The sequence below is a fragment of the Dermacentor albipictus genome, chromosome 6 (assembly GCF_038994185.2).
Source record: "Dermacentor albipictus isolate Rhodes 1998 colony chromosome 6, USDA_Dalb.pri_finalv2, whole genome shotgun sequence".
NCBI classification, from domain to species: domain Eukaryota; kingdom Metazoa; phylum Arthropoda; class Arachnida; order Ixodida; family Ixodidae; genus Dermacentor; species Dermacentor albipictus.
In genome coordinates, this window is record NC_091826.1 from 56,657,060 (window position 1) to 56,673,788 (window position 16,729).

A 16,729-nucleotide genomic window follows, 5' to 3' on the forward strand; every position below is an offset into this window, starting at 1 on the left:
GGCAGTGGCCGGTGAAATGTTTAGTCAATTAACATTACCAGAAGCTTAAGGAATGTGCCAAGTTACCTGACAACTTGCCCATACAAATTTGCAAAAGCAGACATCACGGCCAACGTAGCAGATCTAAAACACGCCTAGTAGTGTGGTTTGCTGGGCCAGTTGGTGCATGGTGAACGCATAAGGGGTTCCAGAGAAAGAGAGAGAATCAACTTTTATTGAGCCCTTGGTAAAGGTTGGTGCGCGCTGGCACCAGACGGGGTGGAACCTTCTTCTCAGGTCCCATATTCGTCCAGCAGTTCCTGACCCGTAGTCTCCAGCGCGATCTGGGTCGGTAGGTGGGGGCTGGACAGAAAGGTCTCCCATCGCTCGGAAGGGGTTGGGGCTGGGGGGGGGGGGGGGGGGTTCCAGCAAGTACGGACGCGAGTACAAGTAAAAAGAAACGCACAGGACAACGCTGGACTTACAATTGAAATTTATTGGGAATACATTCCGCAAATCTCCGCAACGCATGCGTATACACCCAAGAACAATAACAAAGATTATAGTCAAATATCAACAAAAGGTATACACGTGCACAAAATCCAAGTCACACCCCTTCCCGACAAGGGCAATAACACTTGAATTAACATGATAAATTTGAAAATTGCAGTTCTTTATCACTGATATGGACCGAAGGTTCATGTTCCTATGTGTGGGCAGCGCAACCCGGACGAAGGACGAGAGGAAGTAGACAATACGAGTGCACACTAACAACTGGTTTATTTCTTCAAGCAACGGACTATAATATACAGAAAATGTAAACACGTGTAAAGTGACGTTTACAAGGGTTTACACGTGTTTACATTTTCTGTATATTATAGTCCGTTGCTTGAAATAATAAACCAGTTGTTAGTCTGCGCTCGTATTGTCTGCTTCCTCTCGTCCTTCGTCCGGATTGCACTGCCCACCCATAGGAACATGTTCAATCACCAACTCGCCCAGCTTGCCGTGTTAATTACGAAGGTTCACTCACACATGTATGCGCGCCCATCTTTTTGATCTGGAATGCTTCGCTTATTTCCCTTTCTAGTTTACTGCGCTCTCTCCCCACAATCGATACACTATCGAAAGCTGGCCTGCAATCGTGCTTTTCGAAATGCAATGGCAAGTTGCCTCCTGTACCTGTAGCAAATAGCGATGCTCACGCATGCGGTCATTAATGCAACGACCTGTCTGGCCAATATAGGACAGTCCGCACGAGAGAGGTATGTGATATAGGACCGAAGATGCAAACTTTTTGTGAAAAGAAGTGTTGTGCTTTTTTTAAACCACAGCCACTAGTCGCATCTTTCTTCTCTCCTGTGATGCCTTTGCACGACCCAACCAGTTCGCTCGGCGCCGAAAACACTAGTGTGACGCCATTCCTAGTGGCCACCCTCTTAAGGTTATGAGACAAGCCATGCAAATACCACATCCCTACGACCTTTTTCTTTTTGAAGATTCATTGTCGTCCGCGGTTTCCAGGGGTTTCGTTTCTGTCAACTTTCTAAACACGGATTAAGCCACAGCCATCAAAAGTGAGACCGGGTACTCTGCCGACAGTGACCTCGCCTTCTGGGCTTCAAAACTCTCCTGCAATGAGTCGATGCAACTCTTGTTAAGAGCATTCGTCAAGCACTGCATCGTACGTACCATTCCTACAAGGAAACTGTGCCAAATATTATTAATTAGGAGTGGGAAGATTCGTACTTGTGCTCGCGTCCGTACTTGCTGAAACCCCTTATACGTTCAACACGCATAGCCTTGTGGATTGGCCTCTTCATCGTCTTGACTTAGTGTCGCCTTTTAGGTGTGCTAGACTGGCTCGTATTTATGTGCTGTGGTACCGGCCATTCCAATAACGAAGCACGTACAGCGGACTCTCGGTAAACGGAACATCAAGCAACCACGTAAATAAGTTCCTTTTATCAGGAGTTCCACTTATCTAGAAATTGAGCTCAAGGGCACAGATGACGCCTCTTTGGAAATGGGCGGAGATTTCATTGTAGCGGCAGATAATAGGTATAGACGATTTGATTACGAAGCTTCTTACGAAGTTCCGACTTGGTCGCCGCCGCTGACTAGAGCTAACAGCACAAAACATAATTTCAAAAGAAAAGAAGAAGCCATTTACGAAAAATGAAAGCTCTAAGCAAGCTCACCCAATCTCTGATAACACCAGTACTAAGACACCCCAGCAAGCCACAGCCGCGGTAGAGTCAGAAGAGAGGAACGAAAGGCAGGGAGGTTAACCAGACTTTGTCGAGTCTGGTACCCTACATGTAGGGACGGGGAGGGCGATGTGAAAAAAAAAGAGAGAGAAGACACGTGTCTTGATCGCCCTTTTACATGCACTTAGCCAGGTGTAGCATGTCTAAAGCCGGGCAGTCAAGTCTGTCGCCTTCGGGTACTGAAGAATAGCTCGAATAGCTTTCTGGGCTGAAGAGCTGCGAGGCCAGGCTCCCAAGACATTTGCTTCTGTAAATGGCATATCGTCCAGTATATTCAAGACACACTGGAATGAATGGCGTTGTTCACAACCACGCTAGAGAGAGAGAGAAAGAGAGAGAGAGAGAAAGGCAAAGGAAAGACAGGGAGGTTAAACAGAGATTATCTCCGATTGGCTACCCTGTACTGGGGGAGGGGCAAGGGGATGCGATAGGTGAGAGAGAGAACGATTAAAAAAAAGAACTGCACACATGCGCACGTACACACAAACTGTTTCTGTGGGCGCTGTCACGCAGCCCGCAAAGGCGTTCCTAGTGTTATGCAGTATACAATCCTGCGTCACACAGTGAAGTCACAATCTGACTGAAAGTCCAGTGTCTTTTAAATACCGCAGCAGAGCCTTCATAGCCGATCGCGCTGATGTTCGCATAGGCCAGTATCCAAGGATCTTGTTTTCTGTCAGTGGGCGCTTGTCCAGTTTGTCTAGGGTGGCTGAGAGGACTGCTCTCTGCGGGTTGAAACGAGAGCACTCACAAAGAAGGTGCGCGATTGTTTCATTGCACCCGCAGAAGTCACACAGATCCGCACAACCACGATAGAGTGGCTAATCACGGCACCAATAAGCGCGAGCAAAAGGTGCCTTGGCAATAACTTAGAGAACGGGCGAGAAAACCAGAAATGCAAAGGCGCGAACCGGCATGCCCCTCGCGATGCCGCTGGGAATGGCTGCTCAGCTTCATTTTCGGTTATATTCTTAATTATTCTTAAAAAAATGTGGTTTCGTTCAACGAACTTTTTTTTTTGCATTGCCGTAATGCAAAACGAAACAATGATAACGCTGCTGTTCCGTTGAACTGGTCATTTCGTTTAAGCGGTAATTTCGTTTTCAGGGATTTTATTTCTGAAAGCTATCCTATCGCTGTACGTCGCATAGCAGTCTTTCGTCGCAGTGGCGTGTGTTTTATTGACCAGTGACGGCTTCACCAGGTGCTATGAACACCTCGCCTGTATAGCAGTGACCAACAGAGCGAGTTGTGAAAGCTGACTGGTGCCCGGAACAATTGCGCACGTTTCGCGTTTTCTCTCGCGTACGTGCGAGAATGACGGCATTTGGCCTCTTTGACTGAACACGTCGATAGCCGAAGACTATCTCAATACCTCGTTTTTCAATCTCGCCATGAAGCAAACTGCGAAGCAGTGATTATGAGAACAGCTCGAGCCATGCGGTGAGACACTGGGCTACCCACACACAGCTTTAGAGATGTCTCAGCGTAGCGAACTTGTATAGGAATTATTTTTCTCCTTCGTACGTGTTTCCCCTCACCATGCTCCTGCCCCAGTGCAGAGTAACAGGCGAAGGCGAGTAAGCTTCGACCATCATCCAAAAAGTTACAGAGAAGCTGTATATGGCTACGTTCTGGAAAAAATGGCGTGCGTCTATCGAGCAGTGTAAATCTAAAATTTATCCTCATACGCACGCCGACCAGTGGTGGAGGGGAAGCAGGCTTTAATCACTCTGCCAACTTGCACAAATAATCTTAATATCTTTGGTATAAATACAACCCGTATCGGATATTAAACTGATAAGAACAGATACCGCACTTTGACCCACGTCGGCCACGTCTACGTTCGCACCGCCCTCTCTTTGTCGGCGTTCCAAGCGCTTGCGTATCTCCTTTCCTTTCCTTCCGCTCTCCCGTGGTGGCACTCCCGCAAGCGTGCTGTCCGCCAGGGCCGCAAGGCGGAAAGAAATGCGAAGCCTCCATGTGGCCCCGATCCCGCGAACTTGGAACGTTTCACCGGAGCAACAGCCCGGTTTCAGAGGGAGTTTGTGGGGAACCAATTTTGTGTGGCCTCTGTTGTGTGTGACCGCTTAGGGCTTTCGAGTGACCTCGTAATCGTTACTGCACTGCGGGACGTTGACCAAGGCACGATCGCCTTGGCAACCGTGAAGCAGTGCGTACCCTCGGAGTGCGGTGAGGCGCGTGTCTGTTCTACGTGTCGGCATTCGTTAGTAAGAGGTGTCGTGGCGCGTTTTGCAACAGTACGTGGGTACGTACACCCCACGGTGCCTCATCATCTTCCGAGGCTCAACATCATGGGGGAGCGACTAGTCGCGCCTCGCCTTCCACTTATGTGCATACGGCGTTTGAAGCACGGCAATGGACAGTTCGCCATCAAGGGCCCCAGATACACAGCTTCGCTGGTCATCCGCTTTCACAGGATGGAATGGCAATCAATGTTTTATAAATAAATTCCCTGTCTAACCGGTAACGCATTTGTTTCCTATATACGTTTAAGATATGTCCCATCTAACGTGATCCATGCTGCTCATCGTTAAAAAAACAACTCTGTGCAAGTTACTATTTTAAACCGTACTGCGTTCTCTCGTCACAACGCTGATGACCGAACAACGTAGCACTTGCGCTTGTATCCTGCACCATGTTTTCATTTCCTTTTTCCCTTAGCTGGGACACACGGTATTCTCATCAGCTGACTCATGTGTCATGTAGGAGCTATTGTCCTTAAAAGGAGAACCTGACAGCAATACCTTGACAGTGCTATTGCGGTAGTAGATAGATATGCGCTATAATGCGGTAAGTATACGGGGTGGATATTTTTCCATACACAATGTCCTTTTTGTCTCTCGCAAGTTCATCCCGCTGTATACCAGGTTTCCGCTGTTGTGCTTCCTCCAATGCGACCGTTCTTCGCTGCCTCTCGGTTCCCTACATACCCGACGTTGCCGCTATCCCGTTTCAACCCTTTCGCTGCAGGCTCCGATCCCCCAACCTCTCTCTCCTCCGCGGCCGCTTTCTGGGCGCACCTACCCTCGCCCTCCACCCCCGCCAGCTTTTTGCCTGGCTTGCGTCTCACGACGCGTGTCTGTACGTGCGTACGGCCGTCGTGTGTTTGCATCGAGATATTGAGTTCCTGCGCTAAGCTTTCCTGATGGAGCTTCGCCCTCCCTCCTCCGCCAGCCTTCGCCCTTCTGTTTTTGTCTCCTCGCCCCCTTTCCTCATCGCCGCCACTCCCCGTAATTTTCATTTTCTTCTTTAGGGATCGGAGCCTCCGCACCCACCCTGTTCTTCATTTTCGACTTGTCTCTGTTTTCTTCCCTAATGCCCCCTCCGCTTCATTTCTTCTGCAATCTTTTACTGCGAGTCCCCTTTTCTTCGTTGCTTCTTTTTTATTTAATCTCTCCCTAGCGTTATTCTTTTAATTCTTATCGTCGCTTTGCCAACTTCTTTTTGATTTGAAGTCAAGACCCCGTCGCTTCCGCGCTCCCGCGGCGTCGGATCTCCTGCCTGTCCTCCCGGCCGCCAGCAAGCTTTAGGGATGCGTCGGGAGAGGCCGCCGCTGGCGTCGGGGCCTCTCGCCTATTCAAACATGCGTTCGCGCGCAAGCTCGCGCTGACTCGCGTGCCTCAGGGGGCTCGGAAAGGGGTTGGTGCGGGGGAGAGGGGTACCGATGCTGCTCCCCCCTCTCCCCTCTTCCCGTAACCCTCCGGTTCCTGGTCTCACCCTTCCCCGCAGGCTCGCCCCAGCCGCCGAGGAGGTATTAGAATGAGCGGTGGCGCCGCGGCGCGGCATAAAAATTAAGAAACAAATTAGGGAACGGGGGTAGGAAAGGGGAGAGGGCGTTCTAAATCGCGGGGAAAGGGGGCGCGCAGACGGGGACCCAAAGGGTTGGCACGTGCAGAAATGGCGCTCAGCACGCGCCATCACGGCGTGAGCGTGTCTTTTCTTGTATTTCATTTTTGTAATTTGTATTTTTTTCTTTTTCCTTACTCTGCTGTATGGGATTCTTATTTCTTGGCTCTGGATGCTTTTATGAACTTGTTTTCTTTTCGGCTCGTTCATTTTATTTCTTTCTTTTCGCGCCTTTCTATTTTTAGGCTATTACTTTTCTTGCCCATTGTTTTTCTTTTCTTTTTTATGCTGTAGTCGCTATCACTACCGAAGGTAGCGCGAATTTTCTGTTCTTTGGTTGTTGTTTTTTTCTTTTTTATGTTTTTGTCGGCGCAGTCCTTTAGAGCCCTTTTCTCGACCGCGCGCTACGTTGACTTTTGTCTTTTGTTTTTGCCGTATTAATGCTCCCCGCCGCGTTGCCTTCTATATCTTTGTATCCCGTCTTTTTAGGACTATGCCGTCGTCTGGTAGTCGTGTTCCTTCCGTTGTTCTTTTGTTTGTGCCGCTGCCGACGTAAAAAAGAAAAGTAATAAACGAGAAATAAATTTCTTAATGATAAAGGAAAGCACGAGAACCGCGGGCGTCTGGGCACGAAAGGGGTAAGTTCGAATGACGCATGCGTTGCCGGGGAAGCGGTTGAAGCGAGCAGGCATGCACCTATGTAGACGCTGTAGAGCGGCGGTGGTCCTTTCGCTAATGTTTTCGGGGAAGCCAAGAAATAAGGAAGAAATTAGGCCTAGCAATGGCAATGGCGCGTGCCGAAGCGCGCGACGCCATGCCTCCGCCCAACTTTCCGCGCGCATGTGTGTGTGTATATATATATATATATATATATATATATATATATATATATATATATATATATATATATGCTTTCGGGCATTATTTCTAAGCTTCTAGCGAAATATTCAGTACTAATTGCGAAGAATTACCGGTAGTGCTGCATTCAGCTGATACTAAGGATACTATGATACTAATGGACAACAAGATTTCTCTCCACCTTGCGGGTTTCCGCAGAACTACTACGTCAAACGAAAACAAGCGTTCACTTTTCGTTTCAGCTCCCGAAATTACGATGCTAACCACCGACGGTTAATAATAAAAAGTGTGCAGTTCCGACAAACTTCATTTTGCAGAATTAGTTTGACGTCGACCCAATAGAGGCGAGCATGGGCCTGTCATTGAAGTTACCCACGTGCCCGGGCAGCTGCTGTATGTTTCTTGATGTGGTTTTAACTAACCGAAAATTTGGTCGCTATGATACCCTTATTTTTCTTTTTTTTTTCGCTCTTTGCATGGCGAGGTCCTCGAATTTGGCAATCTTGATGGCGTGAAGTAGTCACATACGGGGCTGTATTGGCCGGTTTCCTGCTCCCAAGCTCGCGTACACTACGTGAAGAATGCGGTAAAAAAAAAAGAAGCACCACATTCGCCACTATGGTCGCAAGAGGTGCTGGCTGACACTTCCGAGGCCCAACCTCGTACACGTACACAAATACACAAGAAAGTGGACGGACATGAGGATGGCTTTTACGCGGTAGCCGAATTGGTAAAGCACCGTGCAGTGTGCGGGTTTATACCTCCCACCAGCGGCAAGATTTCTTTTCGTGCGCTTTCGTTTACTTTTTTTTCTTATTATTTCTACGTTTCAAGTAAACGTAACCATTCATTTCTCCTATGCCTCCTCTGCCTCCATTCTCTCTTTTCATCGTAAAGTCGTAAACAACACAAAATCGAGCCCCTGGGATATCCACTCATTTTTCTCGTTCGCGAGAGCTGCAGGGTGTTTTGGTTGCATTTTTTAGGTAGTAAAATCAAACAGCATATTACTTTGACCTGGGCCTGTAGTATCATTAGTTAACTTTCGCATGTACCGTCCGAGATACCCGCCGCGGTTGCTCAGTGGCTATGGTGTTAGGCTGCTGAGCACGAGGTCGCGGGATCGAATCCCGGCCACGGCGGCCGCATTTAGGTGGGAGCGAAATGCGAAAGCACCCGTGTACTTAGATTTAGCTGCACGTTAAAGAACCCCAGGTGGTCGAAATTTCCGGAGTCCTCCACTACGGCGTGCCTCATAATCAGAAAGTGGTTTTGGCACGTAAAACCCCATAATCTCTCTCCGTCCGTGATCGGCCCATGCGGTGACAATTGTCTTCTCACGTCGATCGCTCTCACGAGTGACGGGCTTCCGAAAACACTTTCAATGGGGAGACGTTTCAAGAAAACAGAACTTGTCTGAATATAAAGTCCTGGTCTGTCGGTTGTTGTGCTTGCATCGGTATTGACGGTGTTCCAGTAGAGCCTGCATGGAGAGTGGGCGATCGTCTAGTCGCAGCAGTGCAGTGAACATTGATCAGATTTCTTATTTCAAATCATGGACAGCGGCACGATAAAAAGTCGATGTTTTCATTGCATCCGCAGATGTTACGTGTAGTCTATCTGGCAATTAGCGCTGAACAAGCTTTCGTGAAGGCAACTCCAAACCGCAACCGACCCGGAAGAGATGCCTCGCACACCTGCAGTTCAGGTGGAGGTTGGACTTGGCACGAACATTTCAGTGTGTGTAGGCTAGCGTGCCTCATTATGTGCGGCATTTCACTCGGGTAGCGAGATTGTGCGCGCCAGAAAGCGCGAAGCAGTCACGTATCGTCTGTCCTATAGTGTGGATCGGGATGCAGTGGTCTCTTTCGTGTGACATTCGAGCAGCCTTGCGAGCATCACAGTTTGCAGCCATCCTCCAACGGCCGTGGAACCACCGGAAAGAAATCTCACGATCGTTCTATTTCGAGTGCTGGCGAACCTCTGCGATTTGCCAAGTCAACTGGTCGGTAGTTCCATATTCGAGAAACACAGTGCATGCACAGCGAAATGCCGGCTTCGAGTCGCGAAAGATAGCCATTCGAGAAGGACTAGGTTTGTACAGGTGCCTCTGACGGCACGGTTCTATCAGCGTGGGTTGAGACATTCACTGCGTCTTTCCTTCCTGTCTCTCTCTTCTTTCGACTATCTTGTTCCCTTCGCACAGGATAGCGTAGCTAAACAGACGTTTTTATGGTTAACCTCCCTGCTTTCCCTTCTTCTTTTCTTATCTATATGTTCATGGTCACTGGGATGATAAAAAGGAAAAGTTGACGTTCGCAGATTGCCCGCCAGGGGGCCGTGGAGCACCGACGTCTCTCACATGGGCTCCCGCTTTTCGTGCTTCTCACCCCGGAACAAGGCCAGTGACGAACCAAAGTTTTGCACCGGTGCGACCGGCAAGACGAAAGAAACCGGCGGACACTAGCCGCTTTCGGGTGAGTGCCCCGTATCACAAGATATCAAGCGTTATTCCCAAAGACCGCCCCCACGCCCGGTTAAGCCTAACGCCAGAACCAGCTCCGCGCGCCGCGCGCCGCGTGAGCACGAGCACACGAGCGCTCGCCCACGCCGCGGCGAAGAGCCCCTACGATGAGCCGAGCTGCTGCAAGCAAAATGTCAAACCAGAAAGAAGATGAAGCAAATGCTATGCAAACAGACCGGACGGAAGAAAACACCGGGGAAGGTACCTGGAACTATGACCCAGAAAGCGGCCGAACAATCGAAGCCGAAAGCGCCTGGATCACAAGAAACAAGAAAGCCAAGAAGGACACCTTGAATTCAAAGACGCCGGCAAAAAAACCAACCGATGAGCAAACGCCAAATGCAGCACCTTCACACCAACAACGCAGACCCAGGATGCCGCCCCTGCCGCTTGACGACTTTAAGATCGTCTACCGCCCGCAAGCAGGTCTCGACCTCGCCAAATGGAATACCGTCGCAGTCGTGCACGCCATCGGTAGAGCGAGTGGACTATCACAGCAGGACTTCAATGACAAAGTACGCGTGCAAGTACAGAGAATCGAAAATTTAATCATCGCAAGCACGGCCGACAAGGAAGACGCAAAGCTGCTGGTCAGCATCAACAGAATACAGCTCGGAGGCACTTACCACAACGTCAAAGGCAACATACGAACTCCTGACGACGTCTCCCGAGGCGTCATCAATGGCCTCATACCAGGAACAAGCACCGCAGAACTTATGGCAGGAATCCGAGCACCGGCGCGTTACACCGTTCTTCATGCCCGAATGATGGGTCAGTCGACCGCGGCAGTCGTATTCTTCGAGGGACCGCACGTTCCCTACTACATCATCTTCCAGAGCGTAGACTTCCGCTGCAGACCATATCGCAAGTCAGTGCAGTACTGCCGCACCTGTGGCAACATGGGACACCGCCAAGACGTCTGTCCGAAACCGATCCCAGATTTTTGCTACAAATGCGGCAAGACTGGACTACCAAAAGACCATGACTGCACACCGACCTGCAAGCTCTGCGGAGAAGCGCACGAAACCGCAAGTACAGAGTGCAAGAAGAGACTGAAGCCAAGTCCTCCACCCTACAATATACGCCAACAGCGCCTTAACAGACTACAAGAAAGAGACAACCACTGGAACTCCAGCAGTGAAGAGTTCCCGGAGCTGGGCACCTCGGCCACCAGCTCGAGCAGTGTCAGCGCGAGCAGCTCCCCTAGAGGCAGCAGCTCCAAGCCAATACTGCGAAGTGCTTCGCGCTCACGTTCCCGCTCTCGCTCCCGCTCAGTCAAGCGCGCGAGCTACGCCGACGCGGTAAGCGGCTCGAGCGACTCGGGTGGTACGAGCAGCTTGGATGCATCGGCCCAAGCCGCAGTCATACGGGTCCTAGAAAACAAAAAGCAGAACCAGCAGAGCAAACTGGAGAATCAGCACAGCCAATTGCAAAGCCAGCAAAACCTCATAGACAAGCTACTCCGCAGTCAACAGAAACAACAAGAGCTCACCGATAAACTGCTTCAAAAATGCAAAGAGCAACAAGAACTCACAGACAAGCTGCATCAAAAATGCCAGGAGCTCGAAAACATAAACAGAGCGTCGGGAACGACGTTGACTAAGGCCGACGTTGAAGCCATAGTAGATGCAAGGTGCCTGATATTTCAAGAAGCCTTTATGAAGAACATTCACGCCACACTGGAAAAAGTTGTACAATCAGCAGTCGAAAAAACAGCCGCTACCTTCGAAAACAAGATCGCCACGTTAAACGCCAAAATAGATGGGATCGCACCACAGCTCACCAATTTTATTGCGCACGTAAAGAACAACTACATCACCAAGGCACAGCTCGACAATTCGCGCCCCACGAGTCGGAAGAAGGCACGGGCGAACAGCCACAGCGATTCTTGCTCGGTCTCGCCCACTCGCGATCGCCGACGCGAATTCCAATCCATCGACGATGGCGATTCCTAACCACAAGGCAAAGAAACAGCATTCTACTATACGCATATGGCAATGGAACTGTCGATCATACCGCCCTCGACACGCCAATCTACAAGAATTCGTCAAGCTGAATCAACCCGACGTCATAGCACTACAAGAAACGAATACGCAGAATGTCCGACTGCAAGGATACGCCACATATGCACAAACCCGACGAACTGCCATACTGGTGAAGAAAACTCTGACAGCCCAAAAACATGACATAGAGAACACCCAGATCGAACACACCTTAATCGAGGTTTTACCGGAACGAAAGACGCAGAAAAGCCTATTCGTGGCCAGCGTGTACAGCCCGCCTCGCGACCAGCTACCGGATTTCGATCACTTTGTACGAGAAATCAGGAAATCCACGAATGGACACCAACTCGCCATAGTGGGTGACTTTAACGCCTCGCACACGGCATGGGGCTATCCTACCACCACAAAGAAGGGTGCTAGAGTGCACGATGCCGCACAGCAACACAGACTCACCCTCTGGAATGATCCCTTCCAGACCACGAGAATTGGAAACAGCGTCTCCAGGGACACAAACCCCGATCTTACCTTTACTGCGGACGTCCCCTGGGCAGAGTGGAGTCGACTCCTGGAAACCTTAGGCAGCGATCACCATATCCTCCAATTAGATGTAGCACACACCCGTAAACAGACCAAGACCGGAATTGCACGGCTAACCGATTGGAAATCCTTCAGGGACAAGCTAGATTCCGGAGCAAGCATAAGTGACATTGACGAGTGGCTCAAAAATGTATTAGACGCAGCAGAACGTCACACCAAGATCATACGACTTGATGCCGATACACCCGCGGTCGACGCGCACCTCCTACATCTCTGGGAGGCAAGAAGTGGCCTCCTGAAGAGATGGAAGCGACAAAAGCTTAACAGAAAGCTAAAAACACGCATCGCTCTCCTTACCAAGCAGGCTCAAGACTATGCGGAACACCTCGTCAGGCAGAACTGGCACGCTTTCTGTGACAAGCTACAGGGGACTTTGAGCACGAAGAGGACCTGGCACCTCCTACGCGCACTCCTCGCCACTGAACCCACCAAAACGAAACAGAAGCAACATCTTCACAGTCTTATCCACAACCACGCCGGATCAGAAGAACACCTCCTGCGAGAACTACAAAAGAAACTATGCGGAGATGCACCCTCTACCGCGTCAACTCGCTGCAAAGAATACTCTGGAAAACCAAACCTAGAACTCGACCGACCCTTCACGGAGGCCGAAATCCACGTAGCCCTATCCAAGCTGACTAGAAATACCAGCCCAGGTAAAGACAGGATCGTTAACAAACACCTACGCAACCTACCGCAGCAGGCCACCGAGGCTCTCCTCTGTTACTACAATGAGTGCTGGGAGAAAGGAGAACTGCCTGCTGTGTGGAAACACTCGGACATCACCATGATCCCCAAGGCCAACAAACCTCTCAGCTTGGAGAACCTACGCCCGATCTCCCTCACCTCGTGCGCGGGAAAGCTTTTCGAACATATGGTGCACGACCGCATTACCCAGTACCTAGAAGACAACGACCACCTACCAGACACCATGTTCGGTTTCAGGCAGCACCTCTCAACGCAGGATGTACTCTTACAACTAAAAGAAGGCCTTCTAGATCACCTAAACAGTCGAAGCAAATACTCCATAGTGGCAATAGACGTCAAGGGAGCCTTTGATAACGTTAGCCACGACGCGATCCTCAACAATCTCGAAAGCACCGGCTGCGGCACTAGGACCTACGCATACGTCAGAAACTTTCTGATGGACCGCACGGCAACAGTCGGAATCTGCAACATCCGCAGTGAAAGCTTCCTACTTCCAAACAGAGGCACCCCGCAAGGGTCGGTCATTTCACCGCTACTCTTTAACGTAGCTATGATCAAGCTACCCCCACTACTCGAGACCATACCAGATCTGCGTCACGCGATGTATGCTGATGACATCACGCTCTGGACCAGAGCTACGAACGTTGGAAGGCAAGAAAGTAGCTTACAAGAAGCTGTCGACACCATCGAAAGCTATCTCCGAAACTGCGGCCTCCGCTGCGCCCCGGAGAAGTCTGAACACCTCGTCCTGAAAGCAAGAACGAGAGGCCGACCACCCAACTACGAAGAGCCCGACCCCAGCATCACACTCAACGGGACAACAATCCCGAAAGTCGACAGCGTGCGAATACTTGGACTCCACATCCACAAAGACGGATCGGGAGCTGCCAGCCTACCGAGACTAGAACGCACCCTTTCGCAACTAACGCACCTCATCAAACGGATCTCAAGCCAAAGAAGCGGGCTCAAGGAGCAAGACACTCTAAGAATAGTACAAGCGCTCCTCACCAGCCGCATCACATACGGCACGCCGTACCTGGCTTTAAAGAATGCTGAAATAGAAAAACTGAACATCATGATAAGGAAGGCAATCAAAGCCGCCCTGGGACTCCCCGCCATGGCCTCTACATCACGTCTCCTTAAGATGGGCGTCCACAACACGTGGCAAGAGCTCGCCGAAGCGCACAAGAACAGCCAGCTGGAACGACTCAAGCTCACGCCCACAGGGAGATCAGTACTCCGAAACCTAAACTACAGCGAGACGTATGTCGCAGACACGGACAAGAAAGAGCGAATACCACCGGACGTTCGAGAGTGCATTTCCATCGCACGTGTCCCGCGTAACATGCATCCCATATATCACAAGAGTAGAAGACAGGCTAGAGCCAACGCCATCAAAAGAAGTTTCAAGCATGACCCGAATGCCCGCTACACCGATGCGGCCAAGTATCCGCATCGAAACGCGTACGCTCTGAGCGTCGTCGACTCCCAAGGCTCCGAGCTTGCATCGGCAACCATCAAGGCACGCAACCCGGAAACGGCTGAAGAAGCGGCAATCGCTCTCGCCACCACCACATGCACAGACGCAGCAATTATATTCACCGACTCTCAGGCCGCCTGCAGAAACTTCTTGAGGGGCCGCATCTCGGCCGATGCACTCAAGATACTAAAAAGACGAAGCACTCCGCTCCCGTACACCTGCGTAACGTGGGTACCCGGACACGAGGGACTAGAGGGGAACGAAGCGGCCCACGCCGCTGCCCGCGAGCACGTCAGCCGGGCTCCCCACTTCCCACGCGCTCTCGGACCCGTGACAGAAGAGGCGGAGGCCGTACCCACCAACTATTCGGCCATATTGCAGCATTACAGGCTCGAGCGTCGAGTGTACCCTCCACCGCACCCTAAACTCGACAGAGAAGAAAGCCTAATCCTTAGACGCCTGCAAAGTAACACATACACGCACGGAACGATGATGCATCGCCTCTACCGGACACTCCACGGCTACCTCTGCCCACTGTGCAACGTACCCGACACTCTGGCACACTTGCTCCTGGAATGCCCGTGGCAGGAAGGCAGCGAAATGCAACCAGAAACGCAGGCAAACGACCTGTGCGAAACGTGGGAGGCCAAGCTAACCCTCGGGGACCTGGAAGACCAACGACAACTCGTCTCCAGGGCTAAGAGGGCAGTCGAAGCCAGAGGGTTCCTGGACTAAGGAGCCCTCCCACCTTAGGGTGATACCCGGCCTCGCTCGGGACACTGTTTCGTCTAATAAACGTTTCTCTCTCTCTGACGTTCGCATATGGCATTGGCTTTTTCTCCTCTCGTGAACGAGTAGTTTTGAACTGATTTGCTTACCCATTACCGCACCCAATGTTGGCGTAGAATCACGAGTTTCTCTTAGGCACATGGTTTGTCCCAGAAAACGACTTCGTTTGTAACTTGCGGCATTCCTTCCAACAGTGTATATTTCATCGCTTTTCGACCACCTTGGTCGCACGACCTCTGCGACTCTTGACAATTCGCGCGATGGCTGGGCAGATGTTCTGTTCCCTACACATTCAACTTCTTGTGGAACGACTACGGCTATACTTTATCGGTCATACGCGGTGATACGCGGTCTCGGTAATCACGACCAGTGTCCTCCCTTGGTCGTCGCGTTCTTCCGCTCGCTCTCAGTGGAGGCAAATTCTGACCACGTGAAAAAGAAAGGAAGTAGGAAAGAAAAAAAAGGAAAAAGAAAATTGAAAAATTTTGAGCCACGACGTATCGCATAGCAATACGACAAGCAATCGCAATACGACATAGCAATCGAAATTGAGCCACGACGTATCGCATAGCAATACGGCAAGCAATCGCAATACGGCATAGCAATCGAAATTGAGCCACGACATATCGCATAGTCCAAGTAGGGCTTTCGGACGTAATAGCCAGTTACCTTTACACCTGGTGGGCGACACAGCGCGAACTACTTGGAACTCGATATCGCTAACCGGCGGGGGATGAAAAACCCGACGGAAGCATATTCTCACTGCGATAGCCATTGTGCGGTCGTCCTGCTGTACCGTGTTCAACGGCGCATGCGCAGCTTGTGCGCTAAGCGCTGGAGGTCGCGGTGTCAGTTGCAAGCGTGAGGGCAAGCCATGCCAAAGTGAGCAATGAAGGCCAGAAAGGTGGTGCCTAAATGCGCGCTGTCTTCCCGCGCACCGAGTGTTGGAAGCCACGTGATCTGCTGAAGCTTGGAGACGTGGTAGAGGGACCGGCCGCAAAGAACCTGGTGCGAGTTAAAAAAAATCAATTGTCGAACTCAGGTTCAAATCACAGATGGCCATTCTCTGTCGTCAAAACAGCAAGCCAACTGGCAATATTAAAGACTGCCTGGTATGTAGGCCCCAGCGGCACCGCAAATTCAGCCTCTATAGCAAACATTCTTAAATGCCTTCCCAGAAGGTATGAAAACAAGGGCGGGTAGAGTGAAGCGTGTTCAGGCAGTAGACAAAGAAGGAAGCTAGAAATGCCGAAATGAGGAGTACATGAGGAGTACCCTGTCTGTTTATTATGTGCGGGTTTCTTACAGAACGTTCGCTTCGGAAAGAGCAGGCATGTTTCTTGCAGCCAGAGCTCCTCATCAAGCCAGCGATACGGCGGCGAGCGTCCATGGTAATCGAGTAAATTGTACACATTCGTGTCTTTGGGAACGCGACGTCTCGCGTCTTTAATCCTTAAACGAGTGCTTACGGCAGTTTATACACACGAGAAATCTACAATGCTTACGTCATCTAATATTCCAATTATTTGCAATCGCTGCCAATGCCTCGCCCTTGGAACGAAACGGCGACTTCTGTTATTGGTTGTCGTCTTAGGCCAGTGGACACCCTTCGCAATGAAAAAGCACGTTTTCAGATCTGTAGAGCTTACTT

At 50.6% G+C, this 16,729-nt stretch overlaps 1 long non-coding RNA gene and 1 other non-coding gene across 2 annotated transcripts in view; one reads left to right on the plus strand and one right to left on the minus strand.

Moving 5' to 3' along the window:
* LOC135907833 (uncharacterized) overlaps positions 1-16,729 on the plus strand; it is a 309,573-nt gene that overhangs the window by 233,317 nt on the left and 59,527 nt on the right. The window lies entirely within an intron of this gene.
* Positions 3,893-4,091, minus strand: LOC135907839 (U2 spliceosomal RNA). Its single transcript, XR_010566132.1, has one exon. It is a non-coding gene; the product is annotated as a U2 spliceosomal RNA (small nuclear RNA).